At 33.5% G+C, this 12,308-nt stretch overlaps 1 protein-coding gene and 1 long non-coding RNA gene across 5 annotated transcripts in view; one reads left to right on the forward strand and one right to left on the reverse strand.

Moving 5' to 3' along the window:
- LOC149803225 (uncharacterized) overlaps positions 1–12,308 on the reverse strand; it is a 114,044-nt gene that overhangs the window by 98,355 nt on the left and 3,381 nt on the right. The gene's annotated exons all lie outside the window — the stretch shown is intronic.
- The window catches only part of LOC149803226 (uncharacterized), a 190,358-nt gene that overhangs the window by 41,714 nt on the left and 136,336 nt on the right, over positions 1–12,308 (forward strand). The window lies entirely within an intron of this gene.

Raw genomic sequence — 12,308 nt, forward strand, 5'->3', positions numbered from 1 at the left:
CATAATGAAGTTGGATTACAGCTTCCTTAATTTTCTGGTAAGAAGCCCAATCAGGCAGTCTGAGAACTGAGATTAAGCTAGATCACGGACAGCATGCCTACTGTGTTGGTAATTGGAAAAGCCATCAACAAGAGGGTCAAAGCATCCAATTAAATAATTCCAAGCCGTATGGGAAAGTCGTTTTTGCATTGAACTTTTTCCTCAGATTTCCTGTAGAGACAGTGTAATAGGTATATCATCCAGGGCGGCACTCACAAAAGTTTAACCCTCCTACTGGAAAACCTTTTGTAGACTACGAATTGTGTTTTTTGAATGATCTGCAGAGTTTCTTTAAAAGACCTCGCCGGGACCCACTAACCTTCTTGTTTTGAGATAATAAACAGGTTTTTCCTACTGCGTAATCCTAAATAACCGATACTAGTTATGCTACGTCCTGAGATTTGCTTTCTAAGGCAACTATTGATATCCGCTTTTTTAAGACGAGTCCAACTGCAAACTGCACAGACCCAGATCTGCCGTCGCATAATGCGTCGGCAGATCTGGGTCAGTGCAGTTTGTTCCTAGTACTCAGTAACACAAACAACATTGACCATTATCTGCAGGTGCATTATTCAACGGTGAATTTTGGATCTTTGTTGTTATAGTTTGACTCAACATATGAGTGAGTACGGTACCTGTGGTCTTTTACCTATTAGTGCCGCGACTGGACAAGTATATAACAATAGCGGCGTTACACTTGGGGTGGATGGGTGGGCACCAGACACGTGCCCCCCCCCCCCCCATTTCCAAAAAATAAAAAAATTATTTTCATGTTTTCCTATATCCCTCTAAGGTGAGTGTGTATTTCTTTTTACAATATAATTTTGATCAAAAATGTATTTAAATACAATTTTTTATGTTTTTCTTTCTTTAGTCTATTCAAAAGGGTTGTTCATCAGATCTAGACTTCAATGTCCAAGACGAGCTCCCTTCCCTTTTTGTTTTCAAGTGACCTTTGCTAAGGGTCTCCTATGTCCTCTGTATGCTATATGTGTGTGTATTTGCTTTTTTCTTTGTATACTAAAGATTTGTATTTGTAAAAAAAAAAAAATTGGGAAACAATCAAAATTTGTTTCTTTTTTAATTTCTTTTGTGTAATCTAGTTTGAATGAGAAACGGTTGCTGTTTCAAAATAGAAGAAAAGCCCTAATTTTTTAGTGTGTGAGTGATATTGTGAGATGTTTCTAATTTTTCTAATATTTTTCCAAGGGTGGATTGGCAATGTCCATTTTGGGGATCCGCACTATCTTTATTAACCTCGTGCTTCTCCTTGTGAGTGGACCTAGCCTCCTCCACCCCTGGAATTGTTCGAGTCAGATGTACCCTCCTGATTAGGATGTGGTAACCATTTAAGTACATATGCTTTTTATCAACATCAAATGTCAAATTTTACCACAAATCAAAAATATCCGAAAGTTCCTAAATTCAAAAGAAAAGAACAAAATTAATTAGTTGGTTAATTAGGGGAAGCTTTGGATTAGCATTCGTGTTTTCCCATATTTCTGTTTTGTCTATCCATATCCTGGGACTATGTTTTTCTTAGGCTCTTTCGCAGGCCTGTTCATTTCGCGTAGCGCCTTGTGACTTAGCTCTGCGATGTCTATGCCACATACTTCTTATAGTCCTCAGGTTTTCTGTTCCCCTGCAGAGAAAAATTTCTAACAGGGTTAGCTTTTTCAAATAGAAGGTGTGTTTCACTTACAGTTTTGTGATGTTAGTTGATTAAAGGCGTTACACGTGTCTCGAAAACAGCTTCTTTCGCTATCAGCTGATCAACTGTTTCTGGCGCTTGCAGTGTTCTATGTTGATGGCGGGGGTGTGTGTGTGCTTTATATATATATATATATATATATATATATATATATATATATATATATATATATATATATATATATATATATATATATATATATATATATATATATATGTACTATAAGTTTAAATTTTAGAAAAATGGTAACAAAATGCTACTTTGAAGACAAATTTTGGTGAAACGGTTCTGACTTCCAAATATAATCCCCTAACCTTTCCCGTGCAGTGAAAAAATCGATGTTCTACTAGCGACTCCCACATGTCCTACACGAAATATACAAGGGTGTAAAAATGCACATTTTGTTTAAATTGATGAACTTAGTTGTATGGAAGTATATAGTCACTCGAACAGTACGTAACACTAAATGAATTTCATACCAGATATTTAATACAGTTTCCGTTTGTTTGAGATATTTTAGGCTGATTTCTACTTACAGGCGTTTAAATTATGTAATTATTTAATTCAAATACGGTACATAAAACGTAATGACCATATTGTACACGACAGTCTACATATGTAAATAGAAGGACTCACGGTACTAATTCAGTTCCCAAGGTAAACCTATGCAAAACACCGTGCTATTAAAAGTTTAATAACTTTAAAATGTTTAGTGCTTATGATCAAACCTATATGTATAGATGCATCCTGGATAAGTTCCGCGCTCGTATGGGTTTCTCTGTATAGAAATACAGAGAAAACCATACGAGCCGCGGAATTTTCTGGATCTATATATGTTTGAAATGTGTCAGTTCAATTCCGCACCAAACAGGCAGGTGCTAATTTCAGTAATGAGTGTTCCAAACTTAAGTCTGTTAAAGGACTGAAATTACAACAATAAAACAAGTTTTCAGTTACAACTAGGATAAACTCTCAAGATTCTTTTTACAAATATATATCTTTCATTATCAACCAATCCTGGCCAGCCATAACATATCTACTCTAATTTATCTTCACTCATTTTCAGACTGGTTCCAAATTATCCATACAACTAGTACTGTCAGTTCAGAATGTCTCAAGCAGTTTTAGTCCGCTATACACTTAGAGACTCGATCTCATTTTCCCATGGCTTCCGGTAGCATAGCATCAAGAAATTTGTCCCTTTAGTCGATGAAACCTTTGAGCTACAGCCATCTTCGCACTTAATTCAATATTTGTATTTTCTATATTTATTAATATGAAAGGTCAATTATTTTTATTTGATTAGGGTTACGATAAAAAATTAGGACAAAAATAGGAAACTTTTCCAGACCCTATGCCATTCATAGCGTCGTGGCAACTCAAGAAATCCAATAGATGTCGCTGGGACAAAGCACTAAAATATCTGCTTGATCCGCCAAGGTGCAGATAATTTTATCTTATCGGAACCTTGGCTAACGAAGACGAGCTTAAACTAAGACAAAGTAGACGTTGCATTTTTAAAAAGAACAACTGGTTCATCAATACCGATTCGACTTTCAAACAATTGATGTGCAATGAAAATGGTAATCATTAAACTATTCCAACTTTAAGAGAAATCAATTTCAAAGACATTTTCCAGTTCGTAATTTACTTGTTGGACATCTGTTATAAATTTCATATATTTTTGTTTTTCTGTTTATTTGCTGTTACTCTTTAGTCACGAGAGCAGCAATTGTTTACCATTCGTCTTCTACGCGAACTAGTGTATAACTAAATACCATATAAGATGGAACTGAATCGTGACTGTCCGTTTACTATACGTCTACTTCAGCTCGGCAGCAAAAATGCCCCCAGTGTCATTTCCATGACAACCATTAGGTTTGATTTTAAAAACTGACCAATAGGTTATCACATTTTATTATGACGAGTCATATGTGGTCATAGTAAGTATAGGTAATGATGGAATTAATTGTCAGTAGTATGTTACTTGTCACAGCTGAAAACAAAAGCATCGAGTGTTTGTCAAATCATGAAAAAAGGAAATAGGATTCGCTGCGCGATATCAATTTTCCTGTGCACACCATTATATTAGTATTGACCTTGCTATTAGTCATGTCCAGAAACGTGAACGGTATTTTATTATGCTGCCTCTTTAAATTAATTACATTATATTGTATATTTTAATTACCGTAATCACTGATAAATGCAGAACAGCTAAACTTTAAATATGTAGTATTTTGCACTTGATCGACAATTTTTAGTTGTTTGTTGGTATTAAACTTAAAATGCTCTACGGTTTTTAACGTAACAAGAAGGCCATTTTCAGATATTGTATTTTTAGATTATAAAAGGTTTAGGAGAACGTGTTTTGGACTATAGAGACTGTCCTAATTTTTCTACCCAATGTAATAATGCTCAATTATGCTAAAAGCGAAGAACTTTTTCAGTATTGTTATAAATTTGTGACGTATTAAAAGTTTGGAATGCAGCTGTGTGCATAATACACACCGTTTTTGGAGATAGATACATAAATGGTTATTTTAAGAATTTACGTATATAAGATCATTAACACAAAACGTAATAAGTTTATTTCGACTGACACTTTTATCCCCAAAAATAACAATTAGTGTTGGCTTCTAACCATCAGGCTTAGTTCTAATTTAAAATATAAGAGAATCCATCCTTAAGTATGTTGGATTAAAGACATGACTTTACACAACTGATATAACTTCAAACAATATGGTAGCCAGAAGTTCTAGCATAATTAGCGTAAATTATGCCCACCTCAGAGGAAACTGCGATTTTCATGTTTACATCAAAACAGCATGTGCGGTTCAAACACTAAGTATCGCAATGTTTATGGCGATACAAACAAATACAGTCTACGGTTTTCTGCGGTTAAATGCTAAAGTGGATTTTTTATTCCGTCAATTAGGGAAATTGGGCGTAACATGTCCTGCATCATCGCGCTGCACCAGTATTTCATCGGTTGCACCTGCAGAACTGCAATAAACTATCAGTTTCAAAATCCACTGCATCGGCCAATCGCATTGCAATTAGATACTGGAGCTGGCATTTACATATTACAAAATACCGTAAATCGCAGTGCAGGCCTTTACAATTAGAGACCAGAGCTGGCAGTCATACATATGTATGTATGTATGTATGTATGTATGTATGTATGTATGTATGTATGTATGTATGTATGTATGTATGTATGTATGTATGTATGTATGTATGTATGTATGTATGTGTGTGTGTGTATGTATGTATGTATGTATGTGTGTGTGTGTGTGTGTGTGTGTGTGTATATATATATATATATATATATATATATATATATATATATATATATATATATATATATATATATATATATATATATATATATATATATTCACTAAAGTGACCTGTGTATAAAGCTGAAAATGGCAGTGAAAAATCGTTAATGAACACACTGATTAAATTTCTCCAGAAACAAACTACACCGACATACACACAGACACACGCACGCACGCACACACATGTATGTATGTATGTATGTATGTATGTATGTATGTATGTATGTATGTATGTATGTATGTATGTATGTATGTATTTTTTAAAGGGAAAGGGTGTAAGACATTTATTTGGAGCATTTTTCTTCAGAATTCAGCAATGAGAAATGGAAAATATATTTTTATGTAAATTTCTCGGTCTTGGAGACATACATACTCAAAGTGCTGAGTCTCCGTTCAAAGTATGTTTCTTGTTGTATTTTCGAGGAGTCATTGCATATTTCTTTATTTTCAAAGAATTATTGCATATTTCTGTATTTTCAAAGACTTACTGCATATTTCATGGTAAAAGAAATGTACATCATACATCAGCACTATCGGTGAAGATAAATAAAGATTTCCATGGCTATACGGTGATTTAGGCTATGTCTATTCCAAGTCAGATTTGTTTCTGAACATATCTGGCCTTATCCAGACTGACACACTATAATGTTCGTCATAGTATATAACCATATCGATTACTGGAGCTGTATGGAAAAGGTATTTTCTTACTACAGAAAGATGTTTTGGTCCTTGGATATAGTTTTGAATACAGATTAAATGATATCAGTGTGGCGAAGGCGGGGCAAATTTACAGAGAATGCCAAAAATGTGACTGTCAGAAGCTTCGTGTGTAGAACTTTAATATCGAAACCATTGTAAATGAAAGAAGAAATCAGAATAAAATAGAAATATATTTAGGAGATCGTTTGAAAAATTAGACAGACTTTTCTGCATGAAACTGTGACGTAATCCATAATTTTCTGACTTTCAAATTGTTTCATTTACAACAAACTTAAAAGCAGAGACGATGCGGAAAAAGAATCATTGAAATACGAAACTCTCGATGAAGTAAAAACGAATAATATATGCAGATACAAGATGGCCTTTGTAATATCATACGTTTGCTAGAAAGGCTTAATAACCAATAATAAGCTCATTCAGGTACAATAAAAGCTGACCACAAAAACGAGACGGGTTTTAATATGAATTTAATTGGGTCTTATTTTAATGAAAGTTTGTTAAATGCTGTGAAAACATTTGTATGTTGCATCTTTTAACTTAACATTTAAAACAATTAAAATTACTTAAAACAAAATGTACCAAACCTTTTGACAAGAATAATAAGCAATACATCACACGTTATATTTGATGAAGTCATCGGCAAAAGTTGTTACTGCATGCGACAGTAAACTCATCAGAGAGTTATTGGAAGGACGCCAAATCAATTGCAGTCTGAGATTATAAATGATTTTAGCTGAACAACAATTACAAACACCAAGTATTGCATCGATGACTATGTACAATATGCTTGTCAGGATATCACTGTCGAATTTTTTACTTTCAATGTGCTATCACGCGAACGATTTGGGTGGAAGTTGTTTTCTCTATACAATTTCGAAAGCACATATTCCACTTCCTACATCCTCAAAGAAAGTTAAACATTATTTTGACTAAATAAAAATATTAAAACAGTCTGTAAATTGTTATATGCAATGAAACATCCCAAATGATATTACTGGAATGCGTGCTAAACCATAGACTCCAAGAAGAATTAAAATGATCGATATATGTATACAGCTATTTGATATTCCACATTATTTTATCCGCACTTCATAAATAAATATGGACAAATTGTACAACTCTTGAATGATACAGGCATCAGAAAATTAAATTTTCATTTCCTTAAGAATGAACGTGAAAATCGTGCAACGTAATCACATATTTTCAAACAATCTGCTATAAAATAATTAAAGAATAAACAAAGAGGGGCAGCTGTTTTATAGGACATTTAATTACATGTGATGAGAAATAGTTATGTACTATTTGAAATATTCGACATTTTCATGCTTTCCTTTCTCGGGTAGCCAAGTTCACAGTGAATAAACAACAACAACAACAACCACAACAACAAACAATGTATTTAAAATAATTGATTAAATTTATTTCACCTACTTTAAGAACTCGAATTCGAGATATCGACAAAAAAATAACAGTTATCAATGACATATCAACAGCAAGTGCAAATTACAGTAAACAATGTCTGAAACTTGAATAACGTTACAAGGTCTCTAAACAAATTCTACATTTGTGATCATGACAGAACTATCTCTATCATGTATATGAAAGATTTAAGGTCGTGACTAATTTACACGTTAGTCATATCCTTAATGCAACTTATTCATGGTAATAGAACTGAAATATACAGGGTTTTTGTTGAAAATGCACACAGATACCAAAGGGGGCCTCGAAAAGCGTTTTTGTTTGTTTGTTATTAAATAAAAAGTTCTGAAAATATACTTCGTTGTGTACTTAGTTTTGGCATGCGATTCATTTCCAAATTTAATATAACCAGGTTCTAGGGGCCTCAACTCTCGAACTGGTCTGAACATCTCGCTCAACGCCAGAAAGGGGGGGGGGCTGCCTATAAGAACCATGTTCTCTATGTAAAATCGTTATTAACGCGAAAGAATGTTGTTTAATTTGTAGAAGATTCTGGAAACTATTATTTAAATTTACGTATGAGTGATAGGAATAAAACATTTATTCCCCCCCCCCTTAGGTTTGGGGCATGTGGAATAAGCACAATGTCCATTCATGATGGAGGCAGTCTTTATGTAGTGTGATAATAATCCAGCTGAGAAGGTCTTGTTCGTTTTAAATTAGTACAGCTTATATAAAATATATAATATTGTATGCAAGATGTGTTGCCATTTGTCGTTACTATTTGTTTTGTACTCTTTTATTGGAAATATCTAACCTTACTTGGATTTATGTAGCCAGAACTGTGATTACTTGCTGTAAAACACACACACACACACACACACACACACACACATATATATACCCATGCCCACCAAAAGCATGCAAGATCATAGCGCCAAAAACACAAATCAGTTCTACGAAAGAGAGTTCACATCGTGAGGGTCATTCTACACTTAAGTTTCAAGGGCGAGGGTCAGTCTACACTGAAGTGTTATGGGCAAAAGTCATTTTAAACTAAAGTGTTGAGATAATTGCTATAAACCCTTCTTAATCTTCTACTTATATTAAGTATCTGAATTCATAAAATTGCTTGCTTTTTTTCATTTTTGTTAAAATTGTTGTTCGTCAATAAACATTCGTTATCATATTTACTGTATACAAGTAGACAACAGGGTTAAGGGATCCAGCTGGTTGTTATTTGTGTTACGTATAAAGTTACAAACAAAACTAATATCTTCCTGGTTTGAATGATTATCTCTCATCATTTTAATTAATTGGCATCGAATTTGCATGATCTATTCAATACTTGAATCTGCGACTGAAAGTCACTGAATGACTGACTGATCATAGATCAGGCCGCTGTACTGTACTGTACCCGTAGGCAAATAACTGACGAATTTATGATTTTCTCTAACACTCGCAGTATTGCCAATTTTAACTATAACCACTGCCAAATAACTGATGAGTTCAGGATTTTCTCTAGCCCCCATAATGTTGCCAGTTTTAGCTATATCCACTCATAAATCATTGACGAGTTTAGGATTATCTCTAACAAGCATAACGTTGCCTATTTTAACTGTAAATACCGGCAAATCACTAACGAGTTTAGAATTGTCTCTAACACACATAATGTTGCCAATTTTAACTGTAAATACTGGCAAATTACTGGCGAGTAGGATTTTCTAAAACAATAATGTTCCAAGTTTTAACTGCAACCAATATCAAATGACTGACAAATTTGGGACTTTTTCAACTGTTCATTATGTCGTCTGTTTTACACTTTCTGTGATTATATTTAATTATTGACGAAAAATTTACATAAATGTATTTAGCCTTAATTTATACACTGTCATTTCAAGATGGATAATAATATGCAAAATAAAAGTTGCCAGGGGTTAAGTGCTGGTTATATTAATCAAACCGAGACCTAGATGTACGAAATAGTAAAGCCACATCTTTCGGATGGAAATGGGGGGGGGGGGAGGACACAAATTCAATTAAATCTTAAGCCTTAATGAGCTGGCACATTAATGTTGTTATCTGTGCGCTGATTATATATTTGAAGGACAACCTTCATACAAAATATGAACACATATTGCAGTGCGCTTTGCAACGGGCGGTAATCTTGACGTCGCAGCTTAAATAAACGAATATGTAGATATCGTGTAGCACATGGAATGGTGCGGGAGTCCATAATCTTAACACTTATAAATCTTTTTGATCATTATGTTATGCAGTCTCATTATTTATGCATTAGACTCCCCCCAAATTCCACAATCTCCTTCTTTCGACAATCTTTCCATCCAAATTAGCTCTGGTATTATTACGATATGCACGCAAAACCAGATACCTCCTGAACGCAAAAACACGTCTCGTGTCATAAAAGAAATGTACGTTCTTCGCATAATTAGTTACTTCTTGCAGCAAGTACAGATTTCTAAATCAATAACGAGGTAATCGAATTGTGAGGCATAATAATGATTCATGAATTCAATTTCTTGCATCTTACAAGATACACTTTATTTATGCCTAAATTTATATATAACAAGTATGAGATATGTGTATATGTAATAAAAACAAAATTTCTTACAATTGTGGGCTTTCACAAGCTCGAAAACATAAAAATACGAGCCAACATATGGCAGTGAACTATAAAGTGAAGTAAGTGCAGCTTGGTTCAGTATGCAAATATAATACTGAGGTACATGAGCAACGAGTAAAAGAGGGAGCATCAAGTTTTCATTGAATCAGAATCCATTCATTCAAACTATATATCACATATAAATTCATTTAATTATTTAGTTCATCCTTAAATTATTTTATTATAAATGAGGAGGAGACAAATGAAGCTATTTCTTAAGCTGCCCTTTCTCTACTTCTGCCCCTTGATTTCGATCTTGAAATATACGAAGTCTCTGTATGCAAGTGCTAAGTCAAGTTTGCGTGTTTGTGCACGAATGACTGGCACGAAATGTTGCTGGTGAATGTCCAGTTTTGAAAGATCTTTTCTCTTAAAATTTTCAACCTATTAGCGAAAGCAATTGTTCACTTATGGCTCTATCGTAATGAGATCCACTTATTGATTTAAGGGTTAAGCCTGGGACGCCAAAGGTACTGGACATACCGGCAGGGTCTGTCAACAATAAAAGTACAGTCATTATTATGTCTTAAATTATTTCCTTTTATGGTCTCATTACGTGTCCTCATTTTTGACCTGGGTATTGATGTATAACTTTAGATTTTCCTTGTGCGGTAAAAAAAAACAACAAAAAAAAAACAACAACATTTTAATGACACAATTTTTGGCTTAAAACATTTACTTGGCTGGATGTACCAATAAAGCATTTGCTCCTTTTATACATAGACATAAGTATAAAGAAACAATAACATTGAAAAGGCGTGCTTAAGAAAAGGAATTCGATCGGCGATTTGTTCTCTTAAAACACTGACGTAATTCTTTCCTGAATATATGTTATAATTATTTCAATCTGTATTACTTAAGAAGTTTCTCATAAAAGTTTTCTGGTTAACGACGGCTGTTTCGCGTGTACTATATATATATATATATATATATATATATATATATATATATATATATATATATATATATATATATATATATATATATATATATATATATATGGATGGATTGGGTTTTGCCGTATGTGACATTGTAGAGAGAAAGTGCAGGACAATCCCTATTTGGTAAGGTTGGTGATAACACTTTGCAAGAGCATGCGATTGTGAAAATCGTCTGCAACATCAACCGCCTTCGTGTTAGTTGTGAAAGGCATTTGCATGAAGCATTGAAAATTCTTTTCCGTTGTGCGTTATAGTGATGTACATGCCTTGTCTGAGATAAATTTTCTTTATATGTCCAAATCGGTGAGAAATGACGTTGAATAAACCATTATGTCTTTATATTCTCAAGTAAGATTATTAGCATTTTTTATGAAAAAAAACGAAGATTTATTCGCTGGCTGGTAGGTGTAAAAGCACAATGTGCAAAATGTTTATAACCCTGGAATTGTTTAACAGACTTTGTAAAAGTCACAGCAAATGTATGGATTTTTAAACTTTGCACTTCAAAACTAGATTTCTACTAAGCGACGAATATACATACGCTCATCATTATACGATCAGTGACCAACCTATCCGAAATCCACTGTGGGCGAGATCTTCGAAAGAATGTCCTAAAGCAAAATATAAATCTTTTATTCCAAGTTTGGTGGACTTTGTAATAGTTTAAACGACCCTATATTCCAATGGATTAACTTCGTGTAATGAAACAAGGGTTTTCAACCATCTATTCACATAGATTAAATTCGTGTAATGAAACTAGGGTTTTCAACCCTATATATTCCAATGGATTAACTTTGTGTAATGAAACTAGGGTTTTCAACCCTATATTCTAATGGATTAAATTCGTGTAATGAAACTAGGGTTTTCAACCCTATATTCCAATGGATTAACTTTGTGTAATGAAACTAGGGTTTTCAACCTTGTATTCACATGAATTAACTTTGTGTAATGTAACTAACCCGATATTCCAAGGGATCTACTTCACATATCTTTCATTTTTTTAAATTTTTATACCCCTTTTACTGAAATCTAAACCTTTATCTTTTACTTATTATTTTGTAGAAGTACATGTTTGCTTTTATTAAGCAGGGTATATCTTTCCAAAGATTTTATCATTTTTGTTTTGTACCTTTAGATCTACATTATCAACCCTTTTATCGGACCTACATAGCCAGAACTGTTCGTTGTGGCATTAAACCTAAAAACACCCTATGCTTTTCTACTGCGTAAATCGCAATATCGGTAATTTTAGGGTCTAATGTTGATCACAGCGGTCAGTATCAACTCAAAATGACATTTCTGAAAATGTCTCTCAGAAAACAGGTAATGGTTAAACTCACCCGTTCTATGCCCAAATATTTAACTTCATCTTTGAAAAACAAATTAAGTAATATAAGCTCTGACATGAAAACTCTGAACGTTAGAACTACATTCGGAATATAATGTAATTTTTT

Source organism: Sinohyriopsis cumingii, chromosome 3 (assembly GCF_028554795.1).
Source record: "Sinohyriopsis cumingii isolate HCF-2022 chromosome 3, ASM2855479v2, whole genome shotgun sequence".
NCBI lineage: Eukaryota > Metazoa > Mollusca > Bivalvia > Unionida > Unionidae > Sinohyriopsis > Sinohyriopsis cumingii.